The following is a 26,208-nucleotide window of genomic DNA, read 5'->3' as shown; positions in this document are numbered from 1 at the left end:
CCTGCCATATTAGTTTAACTCCTCCCCAACAGCACTAGCAAACACTCCCCCTAGGACATTGGTTGCGGTCCTGCCCAGGTGCAGAGCATCCGGTTTGTACTGGTCCCACCTTCCCCAAAACCAGTTCCAATGTCCCAGGAATTTGAATCCCTTCCTTCTGCACCACTCCTCAAGCAATGTATTCATCTGAGCTATTCTGCGATTCCTACTCTGACTTGCACGTGGCACTGGTAGCAGTCCTGAGATTACTACTTTTGAGGTCCTACTTTTTAATTTCGCTCCTAGCTCCCTAAATTCGTCTCGTAGGACCTCATCCCGTTTTTTACCTATATCGTTGGTACCTATATGCACCACGACAATTGGCTGTTCACCTCCCTTTTTAGAATGTTCTGCATCCGCTTCGAGACATCCTTGACCCTTGCATCAGGGAGGCAACATACCATCCTAGAGTCTCGGTTACGGCCGCAGGAACGCCTATCTATTCCCCTTACAATCGAATCCCCTATCACTATAGCTCTTCCACTCTTTTTCCTGCCCGCCTGTGCAGCAGATCCACCCATGGTGCCATGAACTTGGCTGCTGCTGCTCTCCCCTGATGAGTCATCCCCCTCAACAGTACCCAAAGCGGTGTATCTGTTTTGCAGGAGGATGACCACAGGGCACCCCTGCACTACCTTCCTTGCACTGCTCTTCCTGTTTTCACCCATTCCCTATCTGGCTGTGGATCCTTTACCTGCGGTGTGGCCAACTCACTAAACGTGCTATTCACGTCATTCTCAACATCGTGGATGCTCCAGAGTAAATCCACCCACAGTTCCAGTGCCGCAATGCGGTCCATCAGGTGTTGCAGACGGATGCATTTCCTGCACACGTAGTCATCAAGGACACTGCAAGCGTCCCCGACTTCCCACATAGTACAGGAGGAGCATGACATGTGTCCGAGCTCTCCTGCCATGATGTAACCCCTAGATTAAATTAATTTGGCAACAACAATGCTCAAGGTTACTTGCTGATAAGGAAAAGAAAAATAAAAACTACTTACCAATCACCAGCCAATCACTTACCCTCTTGGCTGTGACGTCACCTTTTGATTTCTTTCTACTAAATCATTCATCTAAATCATTAATGTATATTGTAAAGAGCTGGGGTCCCAGCACTGAGCCCTGCGGCACTCCACTAGTCACTGCCTGCCATTCTGAAAAGGACCCGTTTATCCCGACTCTGCCTCCTGTCTGCCAACCAGTTCTCTATCCACGTCAGTACATTAACCCCAATACCATGTGCTTTGATTTTGCACACCAATCTCTTGTGTGGGACCTTGTCAAAAGCCCTTTGAAAATCCAAATACATCACATCCACTGGTTCTCCCTTGTCCACTCTTCTAGTTACATCCTCAAAAAACTCCAGAAGATTCGTCAAGCATGATTTCCCTTTCACAAATCCATGCTGACTTGGACCGATCCTGTCACTGCTTTCCAAATGCACTACTATTTCTTTCTTAATGATTGATTCCAACATTTTCCCCACTACTGATGTCAGGCTAACCGGTCTATAATTACCCGTTTTCTCGCTCCCTCCTTTTTAAAAAAGTGGCGTTACATTAGCTACTCTCCAGTCCATAGGAACTGATCCAGAGTCGATAGACTGTTGAAAAAGGATCACCAATGCATCCACTATTTCTAGGGCCACTTCCTTAAGTACTCTGGGATGCAGACTATCAGGCCCCGGGGATTTATTGGCCTTCAATCCCATCAATTTCCCTAACACAATTTCCCGCCTAATAAGGATATCCTTCAGTTCCTCCTTATCACTCGACCCCTGTAGGACAGGACTGCTCCAAGTGCTGTCCTACAGGGGTCGAGCGCTAGTCATAAACCAGTTGGTGGCCGCTATGCTGTGGTACCGGCTGGTCACTTTGACCCCTCCCCCTGCGTTTGTCACCAAGATACAGAAGAAGCTGATGGACTTCTTCTGGAACAACAGGAAGCACTGGATCGCTGCTGTGGTTTTGAGTCTCCCGCTTAGGGAGGTCAATCAGGCATTGGTGTGCATAAGCACCTAGGCTGCGACTTTCTGTCTTCAGACCCTGCAGCGATACCTGTACGTCGACCCTAGATGATGTGCGCTGGCGACGTATTTCTTCCGGCAGCAGTACTGCCTCAATTATGACACGCAACTCCTGTTTGTAAACCTGGGAGGTGTCTGGACTGCCATGCAGGGGCTGGCTGTCTTTTACCAGGAACTCATCAGGGTCTGGAACAAAGCCACCACCAAGCGCAGTTCTTTCCTGTCTGAAGTGGCGACTGTTCTTCGGGAGCTGTTGCTCAGGAATCCGTACTCCACGAGCGCAGTTTTAGGTGGCAGGCGGATGAGAGGCCTGTGTTTGGCAAGGTGACCAGGGTCAGGGACCTACTGGCTGGCGGAGGAGCGGGCTGGATGGCAGCAGAGGAGCTGGCACGGCGTCTATCCTGGGCCAACGTTTGGCGTGCGGCCAAAATGCCAATTCCATCGAGTCGCTAAAAACAGCATTAGGCCCTGACTCCATTAGGTGCGTCGAGGAGACTCAAGCACGTGGGCCGATCCTGTCCCAACTGACCCCGTCCGGACAGAATTCCTCATCAGCACAAGCCCCGAATCCTCCCTTGAGAGCTGGCGCCTCACAACTTGAGCCTCCTCCGGGAAATCCCCTCCGTGCCTTTCAGTTCTGCACGGAGGGGATTCCTGTATGGGCTGCTCTTGCACACTCTGCACTTTGCCATCCTCATCTGCTGTCCGGACATGCCATGGTGCACCATCATTCGAGCCAGGGTGTACCTGGAGATGGAGCATGCGGTGTCCACCGGTACGCTCGCAGCCTTCCGGAGGGACTGGAGTGCTTCATTTCAACAGGGAACAGAATTTTAATTTGATTTGATTCGACAAAGGTTCTCTTAATAGTCAATTGTTAATTTATGATTTATGGGTTTTGGTGCCATCAAAAAAAAAGGGGCACTTGATTGAAAGTTACTTTTAAAATAGTTGTAGAGCTGTTGCATTGTGCGTGGTTTAGCCAGTCACGTGATGTTCACAAGACTCAATAAAACCTGAATCAGTTGGGTCTAGGTCATCCACGATGAGGTTTGTAGTTGTGAGCCTCGTGGATGAACTGGTAATGTGTCGTGTGATTGTTAAACCTTTGTTAATAAACCAATTAGTTCTTAATAGCTTAATGTGTTGCTATGAATTCTTAAGCAAAGAACCCATGATGCAAATACATTAGTTAGTAAATCTTTTTTGCACCTTCTTCAGTGTCTCTATATCCTTTTTATAATATTACAGACCAGAACTGTTCCCAGTGCTCCAAGTGTACTCTAACCAAAGTTATAAAAAAGTTTAATATAACTTCTCTGCTTTTCAATTCTATCCTTCTAGAAATGAACTCCAGTTTGTTTTTTTATGGCCTTATTAACCTGTGTGACTATTTTAAGTGATTTGCGTATCCGTAACCTCAGATCCCTGTGCTGCTCTACACTTAGAGACTTAGAGCTGAATTTTACGAACCTCGGCGTATCCGTTGCGGGCAACGTTGGTGGTGGGTCCCGACCCTGTTGTTGTCTCCATCCCAACCTCTCAAATGAATATCCCATGATTGGGCTTGTTAAGCCCACCCAGCATGTTTGCCGGCCAATCAGAGGTGATGTAATTTGATAACACGTGATCAGCCGGTTTCCTTAAAGCAACCACGGCCAACTTTCTTTTGATATTTGTGCTGTCAGTGTTCTACAGCATTGAGGTTCTGCAAACACTGACAAGCACAGCACAGAGGTTTTACATAGGATTGCATAGGATATACGACACAGACACAGGCCATTTGGCCCAACCAATCCATGCTGGCGTTTATGCTCCACTCGAGCCTCCTCCCTTCTTTCCTCATCTAAATCTATCAGCATAACCCTCTATTCCCTTATCCCCCATATGCTTGTCTAGCCTCCCCTTAAATGCATCTATACTATTTGCTTCAACCACTCCCTGTGGTAGCGAGTTCCACATTATCACCACTCTTTGGGTAAAGAAGTTTTTTCTGAATTATTGGTTGAATTTCTTGGTGACTATCTTATATTAATGACATCTAATTATGCTCTTCTCCAGAAGTGGAAACATTTTCTATCAAAACCTTTCATAATTTTAAAGACCTCTACTAGGTCACACTTCAGCCTTCTTTTTTCAAGAGAAAAGAGATCCAGCCTGTTCATCCTTTCCTGATATGTATACCCTCGTATTTCTGGTATCATCCTTGTAAATCTTCTCTGCACCCTCTCCAGTGCCTCTACATCCTTTTTTATAATATGACGACCAGAACTGTACGCAGTACTCTAAGTGCAGTCTAACCAAGGTTCGATACAGGTTTAGCATAATTTCCCTACTTTTCAATTCTACACCTCTAGAAATAAACCCTAGTGCTTGGTTTGCTTTTTTTGTGGCCTTGCTAACCTGTATCTCAACTTTTAGCGATTTGTGTATTTGTATTCTGAGATCCCTTTGTTCCTCTACCCCACCTAGCCTCGGACCCTCCAAGTAATAAGTGACCTCCCTATTCTTCCTACCAAAACGTAATACCTCACACTTATCTGTGTTGAACTTAATTTGCCAATTATATGCCCATTCTGCAAGTTTATTAATATCCCCCTGTAATTTGTTGTAGTCCTCCTAAGTATTGATTATCCCCCCCAATTAGATGTCATCCACAAATTTAGAAATAATGGGCCTGAAAACGCACCCCCCCATAGGTGCGTACGAGGCATGCACGGCACTCGCGCAATCTGTCAAAAATTCATGCATGCGAAACTAAAGGGCCTCCGTGGACGGAGAGTTGGGCTCCTGCCCAGCGAATGTCCTTCAAATTATTACAACTGAAAAACGCAGCCGTAAGGCTTTTAAATGACAGAAAAAGTCATTTTAAAAAATAATTTAAACATTTAAAATCCTGTTAAATAAAGTAAGTTTATTTTGAGACCCTTTAAAATATATACATTTATTTTTGAAAAAATTAAATTTTTCTTTTAAATAATTAATTAATAAACCATTTTTATTAATTTGAAATACGTGACTTTAAAAAAATGTTATTTTCAGTGTTTCTGTGTTTTTGGGGTATTCCCATTCATAGTTATGATGATTCCGTACATATGGAATCGCCATAAGTATGAATAGGGATCCCCCTACTCTGATAGGTTAGGTCAGCCCATGTGATCCCATTGATGTGTACGGAACCCTTATGATCTTAGGATACGTGTGCATCTACGAAGGTATCTTCGCATAGATGGCCAGGGCCACACTGCTCTGAACCTCTGAGACTGCCAGGTAGCTTCGTAAAAACATTTCAGATCGGAGGCATCCACCCCCGGGTAGCCTCCGACCGCAATTTCTGAGACTGTGTCTTTGATTCCAAAGTCTAAATCATGAATACAAATTGTGAACAACTAATCCTTGTGGAACACCACTAACCACCTTCTGCCACTGTGAATAGCTACCTTTTACCCCTACTCTCTGCTTTCTGTTTTGAAGCCAGGTAGCGATCCATTCTGCTGCTTGTCCCCTGACTCTGTATTCTTTGACATTGTTCGTCAGTCTACTATCGAAGGTCTTTTGAAAATCTAGATAAATTACATCTACTCCATTATCATTGTCTACTCTTTCTGTTACCTTTTCAAAAAATTCACGATGATTGGTCAAGCAAGACTTTCCCTTTTGAAATCCATGCTGACTATAATTCCCTGGACATGTTTTATCCCTCTTCTTAAATATAGGTTTTACTTTAGCTATCTGCCAGTCCTCTTGCACTACACCTTTTTCGAATGAATTATTAAATATGTGTAGCAATGCCTCTGCTATCTCTTCCCTACATTCTTTTGAAATGCATGGATGCAATCCATCCGGACCAAGCGTTTTATCCTCTTTGAGTTTAATTAGTTTATCTAATATATCCCCTCCTTTTATTTTAAATGTACTTACCTCATTACTAATCTCGTCATTCAATAACATGTCCACCTGAAGCAAAATAATGATTTAATATTTCTGCCATCTTTCTATCAGTACCTGTGGCATTATCCTGTCTATCCCTTAATGGCCCTATTCACGTCACAACCTTCCTTTTTTTATTGATGTGCATGTAAAATATTTTACTATTTTGTTTTATGTTCCTTGATAATTTACTTTCATAGTTCCTCTTTGCCTTCCTAATTGTTTTTTTTGACATCTCTCCTAATCTTTTTGTATTTCCCCTTATCATGCACTTCCTTGCTGTCTATGTACTTAATGTATGCTTCTTTCCTTACCCTCAATTGTTCCCTTATGGCTTTATTCATCCATGGAGTCTCATTGGTGTTTAGTTTGTTCTGTCCTTTTAGTGGAATATATTGTTCCTGCGCTCTGGGCTTCACTCAGGCTACCTATCCCCTCAGTACAGATTCACACGAGGCATGTAGTGAAGTCAAGGTCACTCTGGACCTGCACCTTTATTTCACAGCTCTGGAATGCTGCACTTGCCTGAGACCTGTCCTTATATACCTGTCTTTTGCAAGTGCACCCCTGGTGGTAAGGTATGCTGGTGGTTACAGGTCATATCTTATTACAGTCATGTATAGCATGTTAGGATATCGTTATATATAATAATGTAAGATACATGACATCACCCTCCCCCAAGGTCTTATTGTCTTTATAGGTTCAGTCTCTCAGGTGGTCTACGCTCTCGCGTGGAGCATCTGAGTTGTGGTTCAGTTGTTTGCCTTGGTGTCTGGTTTTTTTTGGGTGTGGTTGCTGGTATCTCACCTGGGCTGTCTGTTTCGATTGGTGTGATTGTTGTTGACTCACCTGGGCTGTCTGTTGGGATTGCCCTTTCCTCAGGTTGTTCCCTCTGTCTGTCCACCAGGTGTGGTGCAAGTTCCACATTGTAGTCTGCCTCTGGTTCCGCAGTGTTGTTGGTAAATCTGCTTTTGACTTGGTCTACATGCCTCCGGCAGGTTTTGCCATTGTCCATTTGTACGAACAGTAGCCTGTTTCCTTCCTTGCCCGTTGCTTGCAGGGACAGTCATTTGGGACCCCTGCCATAGTTTAATACAAACACTTTGTCCCCTATCTCATTCCATCTCCCCCTCGAATTTCTGTCATGGTACACAGTCAGCTTACAGCGCTTTGCCTCAATAATTTCATGCATGTCTGGGAGGATTAATGAGAGCCTTGTTTTTAAAGTCCTTTTCATCAACAGTTGCGCGGGGGGGATCCCAGTCAATGAGTGCGGACGAGATCTGTATGCCAGCAGCAGTCGCGACAGGCAACCCTGCAGTGTGGGACCTTGGATTTTAAGCATGCCTTGTTTAATGATTTGCACTGCTCTCTCCACCTGGTCGTTGGAGGCCGGCTTGAACGGTGCCGTCTTGACGTGATTTATGCCTGGTCAATTATAAAGTCTTGGAATTCTGCACTGGTGAAGCATGGACCATTGTCACTGACCAATATGTCAGGGATTCCGTGCGTTGCAAACATGGTTGCGAGGCTCTCCAAAGTGGTGGAGGTTGTGCTCGAGTTTAAAATGGTGCATTCGATCCACTTTGAAAATGCATCTACAAATACGAGGAACATTTTGCCCTTGAATGGGCCCGCATAGTCTACGTGCACACGCGACCACGGTTTGGTAGGCCAGGGCCAGGGGCTCAGTGGAGCCTCCCTGGGGGCATTGCTGAATTCGGCACAAATGGTGCACCTTCAGACGCAGAGCTCCAAGTCCGTGTCAATACCAGGCCACCAGACGTGGGATCTGGCTATGGCCTTCATGAGAACGATCCCCGGGTGCTCGCGGTGGAGCTCCCAGACAAATGCCTCTCTGCCTCTCAGAGGCATGACTACTCGGCTGCCCCACATCAGGCAGTCTACTTGTAGTGATAGCTCATGCATGCGCCTGTGAAAGGGTTTTAATTCCTCGGGGCAGGCATCGCGAGCCTCTGCCCAGTTACCGGTTAGGACACATCTTTTTACTAAGGATAATGTGGGGTCGCTGGCCATCCAGGCTCTGATTTGGCGAGCCGTCATGGGCGAACCTGTGGACTCAAAGGCATTGATTGCCATGACTATCTCACAGTCCTGTTCGTCAGACCCTTCCATGGTCGCCAGGGGTAGCCTGCTGAGCGCGTCGGCACAGTTGTCTGTGCCTGGTCTGTGCCTTATGGTATAGTCGTAGGACACCAGCATGAGTGCCCACCGTTGAATTCGCGCCGAGGCGTTGGCGTTTATTGCCTTGCTCTCAGATAGGAGGGATGTGAGGGGCTTGTGGTCGGTTTCTAACGCGAACTTGGCACCGAAAAGGTATTGGTGCATCTTTTTGACACCGTACACGCACGCAAGCGCCTCATTCCGTACCCGCGCTCTGCCCGGGAGCATAAGAACATAAGAATTAGGAACAGGAGTAGGCCATCTAGCCCCTCGAGCCTGCTCCGCCATTCAATAAGATCATGGCTGATCATGGGAAAGTGACCTGGAGGCATAAGCTATGGGTTGTAATTTGCCCGCACTATTGACATGTTGCAAAACGCACCCGACCCCATACGCTGACGCATCGCATGTGAGAACTAGCTTTTTACCTGGGTCAAAGAAAGTCAAAACACTGTTGGAACACAGAAGGTTGCGTGCCTTATTGAAGGCGCGTTACTGGGCGTCCTCCCAAAACCAATCGCACCCCTTTCTGAGTAGCACGTGGAGAGGCTCCAGCAGCGTGCTTAAGTTCTGCATAAAGTTCCCAAAGTAATTGAGTAGCCCGAGAAAGGAGCGCAGTTCTGAGACATTCCGGGGCCTGGGTGCCAGGCGAATTGCTTCTGTTTTGGACTCTGTTGGGTGGATTCCATCAGCGGCAATCCTTCTGCCCAAAAATTCAACCTCGGGTGCGAGAAACAGGCACTTGGATTTCTTGACTCGTAGGCCTACCCAATCCAACCGATATCGTACTTCCAACAGGTCATATCTTATTACAGTCATGTATAGCATGTTAGGATACAGTTATATATAATTATGTAAGATTCATGACACATGACTCCCTCCATCAGCAGGGAGGTCCTTTTCCCTTCCAATGGGCATAAGAGACCTCCCTAGGATATGAACACAGCCAGGTTGAACATTGCAGAGGAGGGCACAAGCAGGGATGTGGGCAGAAGAACCCGGGTGCATTTCCACAAACATTTCAATGATCTCAGTCGAGTAGGAAAAATTAGTACAAAGCCACACTGAACCTCATCTTGCTGTGCCTCTCATCACATCCCTATCTCTCTCCTGCACATCATTACTCACACCAATTTACCTTCCATCTCCACCCATCTCTCACTATCTATGTGATCACATCCCCATCTCACTAGCCACTCCTCACACTCTCCCTCAACCTAGTGCAACCATACCAACTAACAATGCACAAGGTTAGGCACTTGAGTGCTTTGTGCAATGTCAATGTAAAGTTTCTGTTAATGTTGTGTCAAACATTGAAACCTTTATTTACAACACTTTGCGTTCTTGGACAGATTTGTGTGCACCTTTGGAAGTGGTTTAGTGAGTTGCAGTGAATGGTGAGACATAACTGCAACCCCTGCCATGGTAATGAGTATGAAAGGAATGGTTTGGTCATTGTAGGGATGATTTATGGTGTTGGTGTGGGATGGTGTCAACCTGGCGCATCATGTGGCAAACAGGGCGTACAGTGTCGTGAAGTAAATCTGGCCATGATGAGGCCATCCCAAGCCTCCCGGGCATCAATGTGGTTGGGTGCTGATGCTGATGCCCTCTATTCTGTGCAGCATCAGGTGATTGCGGAGAAGGCTGGTGTTGTTGGTGCAGGTGGTATTGGGGCTGATCATGGTGGGATTCTGAGGACTATGGTGAGAGAGTTTCAAGGGCACCCATGCTGATGGATAAAAATGGCAGGTGAAGTAAAGATGACAGAAGCGATCTGTAAATGTGGGAGAGGTAATGAGGTCAGACTGGATGGATATTTGTGTAAAGACTTGCAGCATTCTGAATCTGTAGTGGAAATACAGTTTAGAGAAGCTAGTAGTTAAGGGAACATATCTCAATCAGCTGGGAGCTTTGGGTTGACATTTGAAGCTGTCAACTCATCAGCTGATTCAATGGCCGCTGACCTCCCACCTCAGCTTCACAGACGGGGTCTAGGCACAGCGGGAAACTGGCGGATGGCCAGTCAAACTCAAAAAGCTGGGAACAAAACATTGCTTAGTGGCTGTAAACAAGCTACGGATTATTGCCTCCAGTTCCCCCATTTTATTTTGGATACTGTGTACATTGCTGTACAGGCAGGTCAATTTGTCTTTACTAGTTGTTCCTTTTATTATATTTTTAACAGTCCTTTTTTACTTCTTTTTTAAATCTGTATTTATTCCTCGACCATTTATGTTGCCCTTTGCCTTACCTTGATCTGACCTTTACTCTCATCTCCTATTTCTTTTATCTTCAGACTTATGTTATTTTCATCAAATCCCTCCACCCACCCCCCCATCTTACTAGTTTAAAGTCCTATCGACAGCCCTGTTTATCCTTTCCGACAGGACACAGGTCCTACTCCAGTTCAGAAGGAGTCTGTCCCAGCAGTACAGCTCCTTCCCGTCCCTTGAAATGGAACCACTCCTTCTCACACCAGTATTTCAGCCAAGCATTCACCTTCGGATCTGCCTATTCCTATGCCAATATGCACGTGGCTCGTGAGGTAATCCAGAAATTACCACCCGTGAGTTCCTGCTTCTTAATTTAGTTCCTAACTTCTGATATTCCCTTAGCAGGCGCTCCTCCCTTTCCTTCTCTATGTCATTGGTCCCAACATGGACCACGACTGGATCTTCCCCAGGGGTGGATTAACCATGGGGCGGATGGGGCTGCAGCCCCAGGCCCACCAACAAACCTAGGCCCATCAAATAAATGTAGGAAAAAATATATAAGACCTCCCAAATAGGCCGAATAGAATAGACAATAAGAGAGGAAAAACAAGACTGAGGAAAATATTGTTTATTGGCCTAATGATGATGATGATGATGACATACCTATTTTTGCAGAGACAAGATTTTTTACTATTTATCTGTGTTCTTATTTAACTGTATTATTATATAATATATTTACTATATAAAATATATGTTAATATATAATATATTGTATAATATATTATATTAATATATTATAGTATAAGTACAGGTTGGGCGTCCCGAATCCAACAACCTCGGAACTGAGGCCGAGCCGGTTTTTGTGTTTTTCCGGACTTTGGAACGTCTTTCTGATGGCACGAATCCGGAAACACCCGAACCCAGGTTCGAGTATTCCCGGATTTCGGAACGTCAGAAAGGTGGGGATGGTGCAGGGGAGCGGGGGGGGGGCGCCGCCAAGAAGCTGTTCGGGCCACCGGCCCCACCGTCGTGGAGCTGTTTGGGCGGGTCCCCGCTGCCGAGGAAGTATTTGGGTGGGCCCTGCCATGGAGGAGTGGTTCTGGCGGGGTCCCGCTATCGTGGAGCTCTTCAGACAGGCTCCTCCACCATGGAGCTGTTCAGGCGGGCCCCGCCATGGAGGAGCGGTTTGGGCAGGATCCTGCCATCGTGAAGCTGTTTGGGCGGGCCCCGCCGCCTAGGAGGTGTTCGGGTTGGCCCTGCCATCGTAGAGCTGTTCAGGCGGGCCCCGCCGTGGTGCAACTGTTCAGGCGGGCCCCACCGCCAAGGAAGTGTTCGGGCCGACGGGCCCCGTCGCAGAGGAGGTGTTGGGACGGGCCAGTGAGGAGGCTCCAAGGTAAGGGCAGCGGCGGCGGTCAAGGTGAGGGCCAGTGGGGTAAGGGCAGCGGCGGGAAGGTGAGGCCCGAGGTCGGGCAGTAACAGTGAGCAGGGCGAGGCGAGTGGAGGTGAGGCCCGAGGTCGGGCAGCGGCGGGGCCCCAAGGTCGGCAGGGTCGGTGGGTCTGGAATCTGGAACATTTTACGGATTCCGGACTATCCTGCCACCAATCAGTCCAGATTCCGGAACATTCCGGATTCCGCAACTCCCAATTTTGGACGCTCAACCTGTATATCTATGCATTTGATTTATTTGTTTCAGGTCAGACCAGCTAATACAGTCATAATCAGTCCAAAACATAACGATAGGCCCATTTGGATCAGTTTGCCCCAGGCCCATCTTCCCCGTCCCTTTCCAAATTCTTCTGCAGTTGATCCAAGATATATTTTACCTTTGCACCAGGTAGGCAGTACACCCTTCTGGATTCTCGGTCGTGACCGCAGAGAACGCTATCTATCCACTAATTATCGAGTTCATGATGACTACAACCTTTCTATTCTGCTCTTCCCCTTTGGATTGCCTGCTGCTCCACGGTGCCATGGTTTACATTCTAGCTGTTCACATTAATTCTGTAGTTAAAAATCAATAGTTCTAGTTAAGACAAGACTGAAAATCTGAAATAAAAGTAGAAAATGCTGGATATATGCAACAGGTCTGTACACAATCAGCAAAGAAAAATGACAGGTTCATTGATGGTTTGGATGTGTAACTTTTCATTAGAATCCACCTGAATTGGTTGCACATCCAATACATCAATAAGCTGCCTTTCTTTTCACAGATGTTGATGGACCTGCTGCAGCATTTCAATCGTTAAAAAAAAAATTCTAGCTAATCTAAAAAATTACCGTCTGGCCGGAAAAGCTGAGACTGCAAATCAGGCTCACAATCTGTCACCCTACTTCACATTTTAATTTAGGCATCGAAATCACCAGTATTCAACACAGAATGTGGCTGGCAATAAGTGAATACCGACGTAAAAAATTTCCTATGATCCTATGAAGTGGTTGGTGATTTTGGATAAGAACAACACAAATAAATGAAACATTAACCTTTGTCGTATGTTTTGGTTATTTGATTAATGTTTTAGTGCTGAAACTTTGTCCTGGAAATGTCACTTCCACTTTAGCATGAACTCTAAACTTTATTGCTGTATGTATGCTATATGTTCATGCGAGCATTGGAAGACAATAATTAGTCTCGGTAGGGAGTCTCTTTTTAGATATGATGGCTATTTCTTTGAAACAATTTACATGCTGTGTTCTCAAAGGAATCTGAAGATTTGATTTTTGTAAAAAGGTGATGGTTGGTCTCTAATAATTGAATCACTTCACCACAGGAGTTTACGATAGCTGTAGATGTGATTGCTCACCAGTACAATGTTTAATATAACCGTGCAGTAATTTACCAAAGGTGAAGTTCATAATGCATTCTTATCAACTTTAAATTTCCTAATCCATTCGGTGGTGCGATTCTGAGGTGGTTATATGAGTCTGTAATGAGATCAATATGGTTTTGAAGAATAACTTAATTGCATGATTAACCTTGTTTGATTAAATTCATACAAAGACTTTGTTTAATTCTTGCAGATTTCTTTGCCCCCCTTTTTTCACATCATCCCTAAAGTGTAGCAGAAATAGCTAAGCACCACCATTTCGTATCCAACCTCAAAGATTATTTAAGAGCTGTAAGAAAATGAAGAACTGCATTTGCAGTAGGACACAGGGGTTGGGGGGAGGGGGGAGGTGGGAGGGTTGGTGGCGGATTAGGAACATGGGAACAGGAGCAGGGCATTCAGCCCCTCAAGTCTGTTACACCATTCATTTAAGATTATGGCTGAACCTGAATTTGACACTCTGGGGGGTTTGGGGGTAATTGGTCCTCAATGCACCTCTTTTACGGCGGCAACGAGGAACAATTCCAGGACGTAACATTAGATCTGCGCCTGTGGTACGAATGCTGCCATATTGGTAAAGGCAGCTTCCCAGGCATTTGTGGCGCCCGCCTTGCATATATAAATAAGGAGTTTAGTGTCCAGGTCCTGACCCCTTCAGGAAATTCGGCAGTGCAGTGAGGAGTGGGGTCTAGACCTACTCTGTCCAGCACTCCATGGTCTACAAGCAGCCTAATCAGTGATCCTGAAAATGACTGTTGGAGGTCACCATCAAAAATGCAAAGCTTTTTTTATACTTACTTTGTAAGGAGCCTGGAGGAGCAGAAATGATTCTCCTGGCTCTCCAACATTACTACATTTAACCCCTGTCCCATTCTCCTCCCCCTCAGATTTATCTGAGGGGCCACTGCTGGTGATGCAGCCGATCCAAATTGAATCCTGGCCTGGTGGCATTGACAGCCCATCACTGTTATCACAATGAGACTTGAAGCCCAATTCCTGTTGAGCCTCGAACCGAGATGTTGAACCAAAGCCCATCTATCTTCTCAGGTGGACATAAAAGATCCTATTTGAAGAAGAGCAGGGAGTTCTCCCAGTTTTCTGGAAATATTTATCCCTCAACCAAAATCACTAAAACAGATTATCTGGTTATTATCTCACTGCTGTTTGTGCAGCCATGCTATGTGCAAATTGGCTGCCGTGTTTCTGATGTTATAACAGTGACTGTACTTCAAAAGTACTTAATTGGCTGTACAACACTTAAGGATGTCATGAGGTGTGAAAGGTGCTATATAAATGCAATTAATTCCTCCCTCCCTTCCTTCCTTCCTTTCCTTTTTTCCACACCAGCAGCCAAATGGAACCAATTATGTGTTAGAAATACAACATGAATTATAATTATCCAAACTCCACTTTCTTAATTCAAGACTATCAGTTTTCTGTCCTTTTTTGAGATGGTTCATTAATATTTCTTAACCACCATGTTGTTTCTAATGAAGAACATTAAATTTCATCACCATAGTTATACTAAGTTGTAAGCTCTTATAGCTCCATTGCATGAGATCATTTTAGTGAGCATATCAACTAGTTACACTGGGCTAGAAATTCCACATTGAGAAATAGCTCAATTTTCTGGTGCCATTTCTGAGTAACAGACGATTTTTTATGCCAAAATAGCAGCAATAAAATAAGGACTAGGTTTCGCCAGAAGTTTTCTTTATTTTGGCGCAGCGCTAAAATACCTCCGTTTTTAAGGATGGAGCTAAAGATTTTCACAATAAAAATAATGCCTGTTCTGCGCATGCGCACAAAGAAAGAAAATAAATTGCCCATTTTCCATGTGACAGGTGTGCCCGTGCATGTGCAGTATACTTCCTGGTCTGGATCAGCCATTTTTAAAGACCACTGTAACTTGCAGGAGATTTCTGAGTACTTCCACACTGAAAAATGGACCGTGAATTGGAAAGGAAAAGGGGCAGGAAGTCCACCCAAGACGCCAATGATGCCCTGGTAGCCACTGTCGAAAGTGGATGGTGACAGATTGGCAAGAGGGGTGCTGGTAAACTGAAACCTGCAGCAATAGCTCAAGTTTGGGAGCATGTTGCAGAGCAGGTTTCAGCAGTGGGGTCCATCCAGAAGGATGGCAAGCAGTGCCAGAAGAAGTGAAGGACTTTTGCCAAGTAGCTAGAATAAGTAATATTTTTATTTATGCACTACAATTACTTCAATTGTAAATGTGACTATCTGTGTGTGCCACGACAGCAGAAGGCCCTTCTCTTAAAAATTTCTATTGCCAGCTTTGCAGTAGAAGTTGTCCGACAACTACCGAGAGCGGACGAAAACCAGTGGAAGACCGGCAATACTGCAGCCATTAACAACCCTGGAAATGAAGGTTGCAGGTGTTATTGGTAGCACCAGAAGATCGACTACCCATGCAGAAGCTGGGCCCAGGTTGCAGAGAGAGGGTAAGTCCTGCAAAATCCACAGTTTGGATTGACTCAATGTTAAGTACCGTGTGGGCTACGCTTCGGTTTATGCATTGTACTATCATTCGTCATGGTCCTTCAAATGAGCCTGTGCTATGTGAGCCTACTCATGTCACCCTGCCCCCTCCCCTGCTGCTAACCATTCATCTGTTCTGTTATATTTTGCAGATGTTGCACAGACATCCAATAATGAAGCAGAAGGCCCCGCCACCCTGACACTACCAGAATTGGATGAGCTTGCCGACCTCGGCTCCACTGAAGAAGTTATAGAGGCCGATCAGGACAAGGCCGAGAAAGAGGATGGACAGGAAAACGAGAATATTTTTATTCCGATGTGGGGGGCGGGGGGCGGTGGGGGAGGGCGGGCATGACACGCATGTGCCAAGTGCTTTTGGCAGCTGTACACACGAGGGGACATTTCATGGTTGTACACCCTCCGAGATTGCGGTCCCAGTGGGTTGCAGCAATGCACACCCAGGGTGGCAGCAGCAGGCCTGTCTGCATGGGTGAGGAGGAGAAGACCTGAATAGCGCTTTCCTGAAATGCAGGCTGCATGGGAGTTGTTGGAGCTCATGGGAATGAGTGGGGAGAGTGTTGTGCTTACCAGATCACTCTTGGAGACCATGGGTGGTATCAAGGGAGAAATAGCAGAACTGTCTGGAGGAATGGCAGCAAACTCTGCTGACATTAGGGAGGGCGTGTCGGAGATAGCTGCTGCAATGCGTGAACACACCCAGGCTCTCATTGCCCAGCGGTAATTGACAGCATCAAGTGATGCCACTCCCACTCCAATCCCCAGACCAACCTCAACCGTCAGTGTCAGTGTGCAGGTTGATCTACAGGCTGAGGAGTCCCAAGCCTGGCCTTCCATAGCCATAGGTTTTCAAGGGTTTCCATTGCCGTCTCCTGGGTCTGTCCCCCCAAACAAGCACAGTGCCCTACCTGAGACACTATCAAAAACCTTGGGAATAGGGCTAAGGGCAAGGTCAGGGGCAAGAAGGGCGGGCGGGGAAGTGGCAGTGTTTAAATAAGGGGGGGGGAGAGATGGCTGCAGTTTGTTTGCTGTTGTTGCTCTTGTTGTTGCTGTTGTTTTACTGTTTTATTATTTTATTGTTATTTAAGTGATGTTAATTGAAAAGTTTAAAGTTTAACATGAGATTTTTTATTAAAGTTAAGTGCCAAGTGTACAAATGTTTAATAAACTGCAAATTACATTATTTTTTCAACTAAACCAAAATTATTTACATTATATTTTCAACTAAACCAAAGTTAATTACATTATTCTTTCAACTAAATCAAAATTATTTGCATTTATTTTTCAACTAAACCAAAATTATGTACATTATTTTTTCAACTAAACCAAACTTAGGTAGTGTCTCATTTCATTCACAGAATAACAGGTGTAAATAATTAACATGGTGAGATACAATAATCAAATGTGCCTTTCAGTCTTCATACGAAGCGGTGAAGTATCAGATGCTGACGCAAGGCTACTGCAATGGTGTAATGTGTACATAGAAACATAGAAACATAGAAAATAGGTGCAGGAGTAGGCCATTCGGGCCTTCGAGCCTGCACCTCCCCCCACGCCTCCTCCACACACCCCCGACCCCTCCCCCCAGCTGCAAGGACCACATCCAACTACCTCCCGAACACATTAAAATGAACTAGCATCAACAACTCTCCGCGGCCTCCTCCCCTGTCATCCTCCTCCTCATTCCCGTCATAAGCCTCCTCCTCCCCGCCCCCCCACCCCGTCGCATGAGCTGGTTTGACAATGTCCTCCAGTGGGAATAATTGTTCCCTCATGATGGCTAAGTTGTGTAGCATGCAGCACACCACAGTGAACTCACCGACCTGTTGAGGGGAGTAGTGTGGGTAGCCTCTAGAGTGGCCCAGGCATCGGAAACGTTGCTTTAGCACTCCAATTGTCTTCTCCACGATGTCTCGTGTGGCTATATGGCTGTTGTTATCGACACTTGGGTTCTGTCTGAGGGCTCTGGATGGGGGTCATGAGCCAGGTGGCGAGCCTGTAAGCTTTGTCCCCCAGTATCCAGCTCTGGCTGCTGCTGAAACATCGGTGACACACTGCTCTCTCGCAAGATCAAAGCATCCTGGCTGCTCCCTGCATATTTAGCATCTACTGCAATGATACGCTGCATATGGTTGCAGACGATCTGCATGTTGGGAGAGTTGAATCCTTTTGTGTTTCGGTAATGCTCCTGATCATCTAAAGGTGCTCACAGGGTGATATGCATAATGTCAATGGCTGCTTCGGGAAGCTAGCAATTCTAGCAAAGCCTAAAGCCCTCTCATTTTGTGCTTCCCTTGTCATTGGGAAGTTTATAAAGTCCATCCTGTGTGCATTTAGGGCAAATGCAGTTATGTGTAGTGTGCTGCGAGATGCAGCATATGTCCCCAAATGATGCCTGAAAGGAGCCAGACGCATAGAAGGAAAGTGCTACAGTTACCTTCACCTCGATGGGCAGTGAAGTCCTCCCGCTGCTCGACTGTATGAGTTCACATATCTCTGCGACCACCTCTTTTCGAAAGCCCAGACTCCTAACGCACTGTCCCTCAGTTAGGGGCAGTTATGAGCGCCTCTCCCTGTAACCACATTCGGGGTAAAGCTTCCTCCCCATTCTGCGAGTTCTTTGGTTACCCAGATAACGCTGCCGAATAATCCTTCCTTGATAATAAGATAGGACAGCATAAGCACGCAAATATAGAATACCCCCCATTCTTTAAATGTCCTTAAAATGTCCTTAAAAATGATTTATAAACTCACAAAAAGCTCAATTTGTAAACGCAGCCTTCCCCCCAAAAGCTTTCACTCAGCTCCATTTTCCAAGATGGCGCCATTGACGTTTTACAACTTTTAAAAACTTTTCAGAAAACACCCGTTTTAACACCCAACCTGCAAAGAATGCATCTATACTGACTTTTTGATTCACAGTTGTACCTGTTCTTTTTGGAACAGCCCAGTGTTTTAAAAGAAGAACATTGATGCGTCGAAATTGCGGAGAACTAAAAATAGTTTCCCATAAAATAAAGTGATTATTTTCTGCAAAGTGGCAATTTAAAAAAAATACCAGCTAATTCAGAGTGATTTGACGCGATTTAGTTTTAGCGGGACCATTGTAAACGAGCCAGTAATTGGATTTATGTTGACGAGAACCCAAGATGGCGCCGTTAGCGCGGATTTCCATCCGACTCCACCAGGTAAGGCAAGCTTTTTAAAAACGGTATTTAGCACCGTCCTTAAAAATATCCTTATTGGCGAAACTCACAATAAATGGCATTATCGGTGGGTTTTACCCCGAGTGCCATCAGAAAATCGTTACTGGAAAAAATCGGCCCTTATTTTTTAAGGATTGCGTTACACCACTGGCGAAACTAGCAAAATGGTCCTAGATTCATTTAGCTCCAAAAAAAACTTTTCGCTCCAAAAATTGGCGTTAAATCGTGGTGAATTTCGGGCCCACTGACACTAAAGTCTAGAGGTGCGTTTATTTGCACAAGTGGATTGGACCATATTTCTAATTGGTCCCCTTCGGGGACAAGGCACACACAGTAGTTTTTCTGGAATGTGTAATTTGATCCTACCTGCTGGAGAGTAATTAAAAGGGCTGGATTTTGCGGAGGGGGGAGGGGTGGTCAGCGGGCACGATCGGTGGTGGGTCAGGTGGGAAAATCGGTCTTTTCCCCAGTGGGTCGGGACTCTGTTGTGAAACCGCCACCATGTGCCTTTACCAAACGTAAATGCACATGGTGGCGAGGGAGGCAATTAAAATCATTAGTGGCTTGTTTACAGCCACTTAACAATGATTTTTTTCCCAGCATTTTGAATTTGACAGGTCGCCCACCGGTTTCCCGCTGTGTCTAGACCTCGTCTGTAATTGAATCAGCTGATGAGTTGACAGCTTCAAATATCAAGTCAAAGCTCCCAGCTGATTGAGAAATGTTCCCTTAACCACTTGCTTCTCTAAACTGTATTTCCACTACAGATTCAGAAAGCTGCAAGTCTTTACACGTCTCCATCCAGTCTGACCTCATTACTTCTCACACCATTGACAGATAGCTTCTGTCATCACGACTTCACCTGCCATCTATTCCATCAGCCTTGGTGTCCTTTATATTCTCTCGTCTTGATCCTCAGAATCCCACTACGATCAGCCCCACCAGCAGCACCAGGCACACCAGCAGCATCTACAACAACAACAACTTTCTCCGCAATCAACTGATGCTGCACAGGACATAAGACTTCAGCATCTGACCACATTGCTGCCAGGGAGGCCAGGGATGGCCTCACCATGGCCAGATTTACATCACTTGACGCTATACACCTTGGCTGTCACATGATTGTTGGCCCCACCCCACACCAACACCATAAAGCATCCCTACAATGCCCAAGCCATTCCTTTCACACTCATCACCATTTCAGGAGGTGCTGTTATGTCTCACCATTCACTGCAACTCACTAAACCACTTCCAAAGGGGATTCACAAATCTGTCCAAGAACACAAAGTGTTGAAAATAAGGGTTTCAATGTTTGACATCACATTAACAGAAACTTTACATGAGCATTGTATAAAACACCCAAGTGCCTATCCCTGTGTGTTGTTAGTTGGTATGATTGCACTAGGATGAGGGTGAGTGTGAGGGATGGCTTGTGAGATGGGGATGTGATAATGTCGATAGAGAGGGATGGGTGGAAGTACAAGGTAAGTTGGTGTGAGTAAGGATGTGCAGGAGTAGGGTAGGGAAGACAGAGTGATGCGGATGTGATGAGAGGCACAGCAGGATGAGGTTGAGTGTGGCTTTGTACTAACATTTTGTGATCTACTGAGATCATTGAAACATTTGTGGCACTGCACCCAGGTCCTCCTGACCACATCCCTGCTTGTGCCCTCCTTTGTAATGTGCAACCATGCTGTGTTGATCTCCTAGGGAGATCCTCTTTCGCCCATTGGAAGGGAAGAGAACCTCCCTGTGTGCTGTGGGAGAGCTTGGGTGAAGCTTAGCACCCCTGTGCAGTGCTTGTCAGTGTTTGCAGCACCTCAATGCTGCAGAACACTGTCAGCACAAATGTCAAAAGAAAGTCGGCCATGGTTCCTTTAAGGAAACTGGCTGATGATGCATCATCAAATGATGTCACCAGACCCGCTTCCTCTAATTGGCTGGGAAACTCACTGGAGGGCTTAGCAAGCCCAATTTTGGGAAATTCAATTCAGATGCCGAGGTGGAGACAGCAGCGGGGTTGGGGCCACTAATGTCACCCACCATGGACTGCCGAGGTTCGTAAAATCCAGTCCAAAGTCTCTGTAATGTGTAATTTGATCCAATCATTGTCACAAGCAAGCTGCTCCTGTGAAGCTGCTCCAGTGCAGCAGTGACAGTGGCATCTGCCTGGTTAATTTGGAGGGTCACCCAGAAAAGCAAGTAAACTCTCTCATGGCCATGTACAACCTGCCCTGCTGACCTCCTCCCAATTATTAATTGCGTGATATAACATAAGATGCTGGAAATGTTCAGCATCTGTGGAAAGAGAGACAAAGTTAGCGGGAGAAATTCGGTGGCGGCCCGTTGGGGCATTAACTTTTTAGATTTTGAAAATTTAGTGCCAGGTGTAGAGGATCCTGAAGTTCTTCCAAATTGGGCTTTAGCGCCCCAGCTAGGAAAGAGGGTGGTAAATCAACCGCTAATGACCTCAGTGGGGCATTACAAGGGTGCTAACACCAGAGCGCTATCGAGTTTCAGGTGACTTACACTTAGCAATCATCCTTCAATCCTTCACACTGGCTCATTCCAGCTCTTAAAGGGAAGATTGTATCAATATGCAGCTGCTCATTTTCATCATACCTGAAGCAGAAGTCGACCTGAGAGCAAGTGAAACATCTCATGGCTATGGCTGCTCCCAATCCAAACTCCAGGGAGAGAGCGCGTCGATTCACTGACATTGCATGGGAGGCATTGGTGGCAGCAGTGGAGCAAAGGAGGGAAGAGCTATTCACAGCCAGTGGAAGAAGTCCATTGCCCCAGGTCTTCAGGGCAAGTGGAGGGAAGTGGCCCAGGAGATCTCAGCCAGTTGTGTCGTGGAACGCAGCCTGACATAGTGTCGTAAAAAGTTCAATTACCACAGTCGGGTGGTCAGGGTGAGTACATGCTTCAACAGGTCTTACACCAGCATCTGAACCTCTGTCTGTGCACACTACGCAAAGTACCACTTCCCCACCATTCATCCACCAAACATCTGCACCCACACAAACTCACATCCTCATCTCACACCTTGCCTACATTCACAGCTAATCAACAATGGCAGGCATATCTCCCAGACACATAGCTGGACTCTGACTCACACCCATTTCTTTCTTTTGCAGACCAAGATTGCACACAATAGGAGGGAGCAGCAGAGGACAGGCAGGGGTGAACCTTGGCTCCAGCAGCTCTCAGACCTGGAGGAGCGAGTACTGCGACTCATTGGGCAGCAGGTGGTGGGCGCTATGCCATTGGTGACATCGACCCCATTGGGGGCAACAACGGTATATTCATCCCCTCTCCTTTTCTCATCCCACTGCCCCCTCATACCAGAAGGCTTTATCACTTTCCTGCTCCTGATACTGTCTGCATTCCTTGCTCCATTCCTTCCCCCCTGCCCTCACCTTAACATGAGTCTTGTGCCTTTGTGCTTTCAGATAATCAGCCAGCAGATGACCAGCCTGTCCCTGAGCCCCCCCAATGAGAGAGATGAAGGAGAAGAGGAGGAGGACCCAAGCACCGCGTCACTGCTTCTCTCACCTACAGGAACCACATAAGGGACTGGCTTTATGTGATCATTAGAGGCAAGCTTAGTAGAGGGGTCTGCACCGGGTAATGCACTGGGGACGAGCAGGCTGTAGCAAAGCCAAGGGGAAAGGTAGCTCGGGGGCCAGCTCCCCAGAGGGAGCATTCGCGTGTGAGTTCTGCTGCATAGGACTCAGATGAGAACCTTGATGTGGAGGCGCTCACAACTAGGGTGGTGGTCATGCACTCCAAGATGGGTAAAAATAAGCAGAGTGTGACCGGAAGGGACTAGGGGCCCGAGTTTGGTCAAACCTAAGTTCTGCCTGTATATCATCGAAAGGATCACTAAGATCCTTATGGTACTTTGAGCGGAGGTTTGGAGGAAAAATGTGGAAGAAAACGCTCGGCGGAAAAAATGGGCCTTACACGCTGGTTCTGGGTGGCAGTGGGCGGTAGGTCAGATTCTGGGCGGCAAATGTGATCCTCGGCAAAGTAACGCCGAGGATAGAGTCAGGCCCAGGGAGGGGGGAATGGGAAAAAAAACATTTCAACAAATGGAAAAAAACCTTTTCCAAATCATTCAGAGGGCCCGATCCACCAAAATCGCTGCAAAAGAAATGAAGAAAACAAGTGCACTAGCCTTTTCTTGCAGGTCTTCATACTTACCGTTCAGGTAAGACCTGCCTCCACGTGGCAGTCTCTTCTGCTGCTGGAGCGGAGGACTGCCCGGACCAAACTGGGGAGTCAGCGGGTGGGAGGACTTTTGTCGGTGTTGCACACCGGTGCACGCCTGCGGACACCGGCGGAGGCTCCCCAGCGGTCTTCTCTCCCAACTAGCGTGAGGACCTCACCAAACTCGCTCGGAGGGTAGAGCGCCCAGAAACCAGGGAAACCACTGAGAAAACTCGGTGGCAGCCAGCGGTAAGTCCACCAAATTCGGCCCCAGAGAGTTTAATGGTAGTAGTGCAGCAGAGAATAAGGTCCAAGCAGGGAATAATGGTAAAAAATATAATTAAATGCTCTTTATCTGAATACACGGAGCATTTGTAACAAGATAGAGATAAATGGGTTAATCTAATAGCGATTATAGAGATGTGGTTGCAAAGTGACCAAGGTTGGGAACCAAGTGTTCCAGGGTACTTGACATTTTGAAAAGACAGGCAGAATGGTAAAGGAGGGGGTAGCACTGATAATAAAGGATGACATAAGAATAGTAAAGAGAAAGGATCTTGGCTCGGAAGACCAGGAAGTAGAATCAATATAGGTGGAGATAAGGAATAACAAGGGGCAGAAAACACTGGTGAGAGAAATATATAGGCCCCCTAACAGTAGCTATACTGTTGGACAGAATATTAATCAAAAAATAGTAGGAGCTTGCCATAAAAGTAATGCAATAATCATGGGGGACTTTAATCTTCATATAGACTGGACAAATTAAATTGGCAAAGGTAGTCTGGAGGACGAGTTCATGGAATGCATTCGGGACAGTTTCCTAGAACAATACACCAGGGAACAGGCTATTTTAGATCTTGTATTGTGTAATGACACAGTGTTAATTAGTAATCTCACAGTAAAGGATCCTTTGGGGATAGAGTGATCATAATACGATAGAATTTCACATTACGTTTGAGAGTGACTTGCCTAAGTCCAAAACTAGAGTCTTAAACTTAAATAAAGCCAATTACAGAGGTATGAAAGGCGAGTTGGCTAAGGTACATTGGAAAAATAGATTAAAAGATATGGCAGCAGATAAGCAGTGGCTAGCATTTAAAGAAATATTTCATAATTCTCAACAAAAATACATTCCATTGAAAAACAAAAACTACACAGGAAAAGTGATCCATCCGTGGCTAACTAAAGAAGTTAAGAATAGCATTAGATTGAAAGAAGAAGTTTATAATGTTGTGAAGTATAATAGTAAGTCTGAGGATTGGGAAAGTTTCAGAAACCAGCAAAGGATGACCAAAAAATTGCTAAAAAGGGAAAAAATAGACTATGAGAGAAAACTAGCAAGAAATATAAAAACAGATTGTAAGAGCTTCTACAAGCATGTAAAAAGGAAGAGAGCAGCAAAAGTAAACATTGCTCCCTTAGAGGTTGAGACAGGAGAAATTATTATGGGAATAAGGAAATGGTAGAAACATTAAACACATATTTTGTATCTGTCGTCACAGTAGTAGACGCAAAAAGCATACTTAAATGTTGGGGAAACCAAGGGTCTTATGAGAGTGAGGAACTTAATGTAATTAATATAAGTAGAGAAAAAATACTAGAGAAGCTAATGAGGCAAAAACAAAAGACAGAAAGGAGATGAGGAAAAGTGGAGGGCAGAGAAACCCAAGGCAAAGAACAAAAAAGGCCATAGTACAGCAAAATTCTAAAAGGACAGAGGGTGTTAAAAAAACAAGCCTAAAGGCTTTGTGTCTTAATGCAAGGAGTATCCGCAATAAGGTGGATGAATTAACTGTGCAAATAGATGTTAACAAATATGATGTGATTGGGATTACGGAGACGTGGCTCCAGGATGATCAGGGCTGGGAACTCAACATCCAGGGGTATTCAACATTCAGGAAGGATAGAATAAAAGGAAAAGGAGGTGGGGTAGCATTGCTGGTTAAGGAGGAGATTAAGGCAATAGTTAGGAAGGACATTAGCTTGGATGATGTGGAATCTATATGGGTAGAGCTGCAGAACAGCAAAGGGCAAAAAACGTTAGTGGGAGTTGTGTACAGTCCTCCAAACAGTAGTAGTGATGTTGGGGAGGGCATCAAACATGAAATTAGGGGTGCGTGCAATAAAGGTGCAGCAGTTATAATGGGTGACTTTAATATGCACATAGATTGGGCTAACCAAACTGGAAGCAATACGGTGGAGGAGGATTTCCTGGAGTGCATAAGGGATGGTTTTTTAGACCAATATGTCGAGGAACCAACTAGGGGGGAGGCCATCTTAGACTGGGTGTTATGTAATGAGAGAGGATTAATTAGCAATCTCGTTGTGCGAGGCCCCTTGGGGAAGAGTGACCATAATATGGTGAAATTCTGCATTGGGATGGAGAATGAAACAGTTAATTCAGAGACCATGGTCCAGAACTTAAAGAAGGCTAACTTTGAAGGTATGAGGCGTGAATTGGCTGGGATGGATTGGCAAATGATACTTAAGGGGTTGACTGTGGATGGGCAATGGCAGACATTTAGAGACCGCATGGATGAACTACAACAATTGTACATTCCTGTCTGGCATAAAAATAAAAAAGGGAATGTGGCTCAACCGTGGCTATCAAGGGAAATCAGGGATAGTATTAAAGCCAAGGAAGTGGCATACAAATTGGCCAGAAATAGCAGCGAACCTGGGGACTGGGAGAAATTTAGAACTCAGCAGAGGAGGACAAAGGGTTTGATTAGGGCAGGGAAAATGGAGTATGAGAAGAAGCTTGCAGGGAACATTAAGACGGATTGCAAAAGTTTCTATAGATATGTAAAGAGAAAAAGGTTAGTAAAGACAAACGTAGGTCCCCTGCAGTCAGAATCAGGGGAAGTCATAACGGGGAACAAAGAAATGGCGGACCAATTGAACAAGTACTTTGGTTCGGTATTCACGAAGGAGGACACGAACAACCTTCCAGTTATAAAAGGGGTCGGGGGGTCTAGTAAGGAGGAGGAACTGAGGGAAATCCTTATTAGCCGGGAAATTGTGTTGGGGAAATTGATGGGATTGAA

The sequence above is a fragment of the Pristiophorus japonicus genome, chromosome 5, assembly GCF_044704955.1.
Source record: "Pristiophorus japonicus isolate sPriJap1 chromosome 5, sPriJap1.hap1, whole genome shotgun sequence".
In the NCBI taxonomy this organism is placed as follows: Eukaryota; Metazoa; Chordata; class Chondrichthyes; family Pristiophoridae; genus Pristiophorus; species Pristiophorus japonicus.
Note: the sequence above shows the minus strand (reverse complement) of the source record.